The sequence below is a fragment of the Entelurus aequoreus genome, linkage group LG02 (genome assembly GCF_033978785.1).
Source record: "Entelurus aequoreus isolate RoL-2023_Sb linkage group LG02, RoL_Eaeq_v1.1, whole genome shotgun sequence".
Lineage (NCBI taxonomy): Eukaryota > Metazoa > Chordata > Actinopteri > Syngnathiformes > Syngnathidae > Entelurus > Entelurus aequoreus.
Genome location: NC_084732.1, coordinates 89555587 through 89563158, shown reverse-complemented (window position 1 = coordinate 89563158; position 7572 = coordinate 89555587). Strand labels below are relative to the sequence as shown.

At 50.9% G+C, this 7572-nt stretch overlaps 1 long non-coding RNA gene across 1 annotated transcript; it reads left to right on the top strand.

The window, feature by feature from the left end:
* The first annotated feature begins 2330 nt into the window (after positions 1–2330).
* LOC133664836 (uncharacterized) lies at positions 2331–3650 on the top strand. Its single transcript, XR_009828645.1, has 3 exons — positions 2331–2482; positions 2587–2795; positions 3620–3650. It is a non-coding gene; the product is annotated as an uncharacterized LOC133664836 (long non-coding RNA).
* The last annotated feature ends 3922 nt before the right edge of the window (positions 3651–7572 follow it).

Below are 7572 nucleotides of genomic sequence, written 5' to 3'. Positions count from 1 at the left end.
TGGCTCTCTAAAGTGTCAACTGTCACATGAGCTGAGGTCAAGTTTCTGTTGATTTGTAAATGTTCCATGCCACAACCTATCCAGGGTGGCCATATAGTTGTGCCAAATTTGACACAGTAGCTCATGCAATTAATGATGGCATCAATCATGTATAAAGACAAATGAATCACAATAATTTTACCTTTCAGGTACCTTTCAATATTATTACTCTTAATATATTTGAGATCAAACTATGACCAAGTTTGGAGCAAATAAAAAAAGGGCATTCAATAAAACTTGGTTTAGGGTTAGGGTTTTGGGGGTAGGATGAGAGAGAGAGAAAGAGAGAGAGAGGGAGAGAGAGAGAGAGAGAGAGGAATGTGCACGGTCCGTCAACAATCCGTCAAAGTTGGGCCCCGTCAGACGCAGAACCCCCCGGAAGTCCCCGAAGGAGGCCAACCAGACACCCCCAAAGGACAACACCCACAAAGTCAGACATTCTGCACCCCATTTAGACACCCCCCCGATGTATGGGGATTGTGGGGTAGGCCCGCCCATCTTCGGAACCAGCGTGTCAGCACATCGGTGGGAGAGTTCCATGTCACCTGTCTGGCTGGCTGGACGGCGATGGGCGTGAGCGAGCTGTGGTCAGGAGGCTCGATGCCTTCAGCACTCAGTCGTCTCATCCTCTTCGTCTCAAATCGTCTGCAGGTGGGAGGGGGTTCGCCACAAGCCACATTCTGTACCTGGGGCGCCTGGGGTCTGATGTTCCATGGTCTCCAGTCATTCACAGGTCGTCTGCTTTCTCGCCTTCGTCTGCCGTCTTGCGTCACAGGAGCGGAGCAGGTAGGTTCCGCATGTCTGCTGGACCGTTGTGGAGTCATCTGGACAGCCGGCGCCGAGCAGGTAGGAGGAGGGAACTCGTCGCACATCTCCGCCTGGGCCTGAGGTCTCTGGGATGGAGAGAGGGGCGTCGTCGGTCCGACGTCATTGCTTGGTCCTGGTGGTACCGCTCGTCCGTTGTGGCCTTTGGTTGTTGACACCACAAGCAAAGCTATTTGGCTCTCCACCAGTTGCAGGGTGCAAAAAGTCATCTTTGTGCCAAACTTCTTTTTGGCCCAGTTAGAGGCAATAAAAAAGGAGGACCTCCAGTTGTAGTCAATTACAGGAGTCAGCTTGTCTTTCTCAATTTTTAATGCATTTAAATAATGCCTCTTTAAAATGTCCATTGTAGCGCCAGCCCAATTTTTGACATTAATTGCAATCAAAGCCTCCGTGTCGGCATTGTTTAGTGCAGGCCTGATCCTATTGGCCAGTGTATTTGCCATTTTAAAAATAGTTGGTGGCTGCTCATGTTTATTAATGTTTTTCAGATGATGCATCATTATGATGATGTTTTGCATGCATCTAATTTTGAGGCCGAAATTGTTGTCCTGGAGACCACCTCCGTTCTTGATGTTATTGTCTGCCAATTCGCCGTGGCGTGGCTCAGAGTTGAGGCCACACTCATCTTTATCGGCGCTAACGGTTAGCCAAGATGGCGGCACCGCATGTGTTATGCTATTGCTATGAGCTAACAACATAGGGGGCTGCTTTTGCAAAAACCCGGACATTATATAAAAATAAAAGGTAGGCAATAGAATCGGAGGTAGTTTGTGAATGTGTCAATGGGCAGGTAAAAAGGAAAAATAAAAAATACAAATTTCGAAAAAATAGCACTATTTATTTATATATAAACTGTGACAAATCGATGCAATGTTTCGGTATATTGTACCTTCATCAGGCGCGATATGTCACAGAAAATAATATTAAAATAGAAAGTTAAAGAGCTTACAATAAAGTTTCGGGAGTCTTCCTTCCTCGATAGCTTGGTGCCCTCTGACCACAGGTAGGGGCTGGCCTGCAGCCCATTGGCTAATCAGGAGACATGCATTGTAGGTAATATGCTAATGACACTCGGTGGAAAAAAACAGTTGCTAGAATGCCCTGCATGTAATATTATGTGTATCGCTAGTGCCACTTGGTGGACAAAACCAGTAACTGCAGTGCACTGCGTGTCAATCTGAATAAAATCTACAAAATAAGGGTTAGGGGTTAGGGATAGGGTTAGGTGTTAGGGGGTTAGGGTTAGGGTTAGGTTAGGTGTTAGGGTTAGGTTTATGGTAAGGATTTAGGGTTAGGGTTAGGGTTAGGGTTAGGGTTGGGGTTAGGGTTAGGGTTGGGGGAGGGGTTAGGGTTAGGGTTAGGGTTAGGGTTAGGGTTAGGGGTTAGGGTTAGGGTTAGGGTTAGGGTTAGGGTTAGGGTTAGGTTTGTGGTTAGGGTTAGGGTTAGGGTAAGGGGGAGGGGCAAAGGGTGTGCACTGTCCGTCTACAACCCGTCAGGCGACGCCCACGCCAAACGCAAAACTCCCCAGAGACCCCGAATGAGAATGCGGTGGCAAACACAAGCGCAGAAACTATTGTGGCTGTCCAACTACGCGTTTCGGCCCCCTAGGCCTCATCAGGTTGGCTTTCTGTTACCTCATGCCTACTGGGACGCTTCTAATTCCCAGTAGGTGGAGCACTCCTAGTCTCCTGAGGCTAATTCATCTTCCCTATTTCTCTACAGCAGGATGTGCCCTCATCGACCGCCGGGGAGGGAGTGAGCCTTCTGGCAGGAGGAGCTATTTATAGGAGAATACTGCAGGGGGCGGGGCTCAAGCTCTCCACTGCAGTGTCGCCAGCGACTTCTCCAAAATATTGATCAAAAATTAATCCTACATGTGTGACGTGTCATCTTGACGTATTGTGTGCGTCACACAGTGGACAAACACCCAGGTAAGTATCAATGTGTTTGTTACCTGTATTAAAATGTTTGCTTAGGGTTAGGGTTAGGGTTAGGGTTAGGGTTAGGGTTAGGGTTAGGGTTAGGGTTAGGGTTAGGGTTAGGGTTAGGGTTAGGGTTAGGGGTTAGGGTTAGGGTTAGGTTAGGTGGTTAGGGTTAGGGTTAGGGTTAGGGTTAGGGTTAGGGTTAGGGTTAGGGTTAGGGTTAGGGTTAGGGTTAGGGTTAGGGTAAGGGGGAGGGGCAAAGGGTGTGCACTGTCCGTCTACAACCCGTCAGGCGACGCCCACGCCAAACGCAAAACTCCCCAGAGACCCCGAATGAGAATGCGGTGGCAAACACAAGCGCAGAAACTATTGTGGCTGTCCAACTACGCGTTTCGGCCCCCTAGGCCTCATCAGGTTGGCTTTCTGTTACCTCATGCCTACTGGGACGCTTCTAATTCCCAGTAGGTGGAGCACTCCTAGTCTCCTGAGGCTAATTCATCTTCCCTATTTCTCTACAGCAGGATGTGCCCTCATCGACCGCCGGGGAGGGAGTGAGCCTTCTGGCCGGAGGAGCTATTTATAGGAGAATACTGCAGGGGGCGGGGCTCCAGCTCTCCACTGCAGTGTCGCCAGCGACTTCTCAAAAATATTGATCAAAAATTAATCCTACATGTGTGACGTGTCATCTTGACGTATTGTGTGCGTCACACAGTGGACAAACACCCAGGTAAGTATCAATGTGTTTGTTACCTGTATTAAAATGTTTGCTTTGATCAAGCTCTGACTCCTGTGTTATTAATGTGTTTGACCCCTCCACCACATCACAAACAAAGTCCCCAGAGGGCCCACGGACGGCAGGGCGCCACCCAACAGACGGGTTGGAGGCACTGGCGGGTTAGGTTTGTGGTTAGGGTTAGGGTTAGGGTAAGGGGGAGGGGCAAAGGGTGTGCACTGTCCGTCTACAACCCGTCAGGCGACGCCCACGCCAAACGCAAAACTCCCCAGAGACCCCGAATGAGAATGCGGTGGCAAACACAAGCGCAGAAACTATTGTGGCTGTCCAACTACGCGTTTCGGCCCCCTAGGCCTCATCAGGTTGGCTTTCTGTTACCTCATGCCTACTGGGACGCTTCTAATTCCCAGTAGGTGGAGCACTCCTAGTCTCCTGAGGCTAATTCATCTTCCCTATTTCTCTACAGCAGGATGTGCCCTCATCGACCGCCGGGGAGGGAGTGAGCCTTCTGGCCGGAGGAGCTATTTATAGGAGAATACTGCAGGGGGCGGGGCTCCAGCTCTCCACTGCAGTGTCGCCAGCGACTTCTCAAAAATATTGATCAAAAGTTAATCCTACATGTGTGACGTGTCATCTTGACGTATTGTGTGCGTCACACAGTGGACAAACACCCAGGTAAGTATCAATGTGTTTGTTACCTGTATTAAAATGTTTGCTTTGATCAAGCTCTGACTCCTGTGTTATTAATGTGTTTGACCCCTCCACCACATCACAAACAAAGTCCCCAGAGGGCCCACGGACGGCAGGGCGCCACCCAACAGACGGGTTGGAGGCACTGGCGGGTTAGGTTTGTGGTTAGGGTTAGGGTTAGGGTAAGGGGGAGGGGCAAAGGGTGTGCACTGTCCGTCTACAACCCGTCAGGCGACGCCCACGCCAAACGCAAAACTCCCCAGAGACCCCGAATGAGAATGCGGTGGCAAACACAAGCGCAGAAACTATTGTGGCTGTCCAACTACGCGTTTCGGCCCCCTAGGCCTCATCAGGTTGGCTTTCTGTTACCTCATGCCTACTGGGACGCTTCTAATTCCCAGTAGGTGGAGCACTCCTAGTCTCCTGAGGCTAATTCATCTTCCCTATTTCTCTACAGCAGGATGTGCCCTCATCGACCGCCGGGGAGGGAGTGAGCCTTCTGGCCGGAGGAGCTATTTATAGGAGAATACTGCAGGGGGCGGGGCTCCAGCTCTCCACTGCAGTGTCGCCAGCGACTTCTCAAAAATATTGATCAAAAATTAATCCTACATGTGTGACGTGTCATCTTGACGTATTGTGTGCGTCACACAGTGGACAAACACCCAGGTAAGTATCAATGTGTTTGTTACCTGTATTAAAATGTTTGCTTTGATCAAGCTCTGACTCCTGTGTTATTAATGTGTTTGACCCCTCCACCACATCACAAACAAAGTCCCCAGAGGGCCCACGGACGGCAGGGCGCCACCCAACAGACGGGTTGGAGGCACTGGCGGGTTAGGTTTGTGGTTAGGGTTAGGGTTAGGGTAAGGGGGAGGGGCAAAGGGTGTGCACTGTCCGTCTACAACCCGTCAGGCGACGCCCACGCCAAACGCAAAACTCCCCAGAGACCCCGAATGAGAATGCGGTGGCAAACACAAGCGCAGAAACTATTGTGGCTGTCCAACTACGCGTTTCGGCCCCCTAGGCCTCATCAGGTTGGCTTTCTGTTACCTCATGCCTACTGGGACGCTTCTAATTCCCAGTAGGTGGAGCACTCCTAGTCTCCTGAGGCTAATTCATCTTCCCTATTTCTCTACAGCAGGATGTGCCCTCATCGACCGCCGGGGAGGGAGTGAGCCTTCTGGCCGGAGGAGCTATTTATAGGAGAATACTGCAGGGGGCGGGGCTCCAGCTCTCCACTGCAGTGTCGCCAGCGACTTCTCAAAAATATTGATCAAAAATTAATCCTACATGTGTGACGTGTCATCTTGACGTATTGTGTGCGTCACACAGTGGACAAACACCCAGGTAAGTATCAATGTGTTTGTTACCTGTATTAAAATGTTTGCTTTGATCAAGCTCTGACTCCTGTGTTATTAATGTGTTTGACCCCTCCACCACATCACAAACAAAGTCCCCAGAGGGCCCACGGACGGCAGGGCGCCACCCAACAGACGGGTTGGAGGCACTGGCGGGTTAGGTTTGTGGTTAGGGTTAGGGTTAGGGTAAGGGGGAGGGGCAAAGGGTGTGCACTGTCCGTCTACAACCCGTCAGGCGACGCCCACGCCAAACGCAAAACTCCCCAGAGACCCCGAATGAGAATGCGGTGGCAAACACAAGCGCAGAAACTATTGTGGCTGTCCAACTACGCGTTTCGGCCCCCTAGGCCTCATCAGGTTGGCTTTCTGTTACCTCATGCCTACTGGGACGCTTCTAATTCCCAGTAGGTGGAGCACTCCTAGTCTCCTGAGGCTAATTCATCTTCCCTATTTCTCTACAGCAGGATGTGCCCTCATCGACCGCCGGGGAGGGAGTGAGCCTTCTGGCCGGAGGAGCTATTTATAGGAGAATACTGCAGGGGGCGGGGCTCCAGCTCTCCACTGCAGTGTCGCCAGCGACTTCTCAAAAATATTGATCAAAAATTAATCCTACATGTGTGACGTGTCATCTTGACGTATTGTGTGCGTCACACAGTGGACAAACACCCAGGTAAGTATCAATGTGTTTGTTACCTGTATTAAAATGTTTGCTTTGATCAAGCTCTGACTCCTGTGTTATTAATGTGTTTGACCCCTCCACCACATCACAAACAAAGTCCCCAGAGGGCCCACGGACGGCAGGGCGCCACCCAACAGACGGGTTGGAGGCACTGGCGGGTTAGGTTTGTGGTTAGGGTTAGGGTTAGGGTAAGGGGGAGGGGCAAAGGGTGTGCACTGTCCGTCTACAACCCGTCAGGCGACGCCCACGCCAAACGCAAAACTCCCCAGAGACCCCGAATGAGAATGCGGTGGCAAACACAAGCGCAGAAACTATTGTGGCTGTCCAACTACGCGTTTCGGCCCCCTAGGCCTCATCAGGTTGGCTTTCTGTTACCTCATGCCTACTGGGACGCTTCTAATTCCCAGTAGGTGGAGCACTCCTAGTCTCCTGAGGCTAATTCATCTTCCCTATTTCTCTACAGCAGGATGTGCCCTCATCGACCGCCGGGGAGGGAGTGAGCCTTCTGGCCGGAGGAGCTATTTATAGGAGAATACTGCAGGGGGCGGGGCTCCAGCTCTCCACTGCAGTGTCGCCAGCGACTTCTCAAAAATATTGATCAAAAATTAATCCTACATGTGTGACGTGTCATCTTGACGTATTGTGTGCGTCACACAGTGGACAAACACCCAGGTAAGTATCAATGTGTTTGTTACCTGTATTAAAATGTTTGCTTTGATCAAGCTCTGACTCCTGTGTTATTAATGTGTTTGACCCCTCCACCACATCACAAACAAAGTCCCCAGAGGGCCCACGGACGGCAGGGCGCCACCCAACAGACGGGTTGGAGGCACTGGCGGGTTAGGTTTGTGGTTAGGGTTAGGGTTAGGGTAAGGGGGAGGGGCAAAGGGTGTGCACTGTAGGGTTAGGGTTAGGGTTAGGGTTAGGGTTAGGGTTAGGGTTAGGGGTTAGGGTTAGGGTTAGGGTTAGGGTTAGGGTTAGGGTTAGGGTTAGGGTTAGGGTTAGGGTTAGGGTTAGGGTTGGGTTAGGGTTAGGGTTGGTTAGGGTTAGGGTTAGGGTTAGGGGTTAGGGTTAGGGTTAGGGTTAGGGTTAGGGTTAGGGTTAGGGTTAGGGTTAGGGTTAGGGTTAGGGTTAGGTTTATGGTAAGGATTTAGGGTTAGGGTTAGGGTTAGGGTTAGGGTTGGGGTTAGGGTTAGGGTTAGGGTTGGGGGAGGGGTTAGGGTTAGGGTTAGGGTTGGGGGAGGGGTTAGGGTTAGGGTTAGGAGAAGGGGATGTGCACTGTCCGTCTACAATCCAACGGACTGACACTTACATCTCATTTAGGCC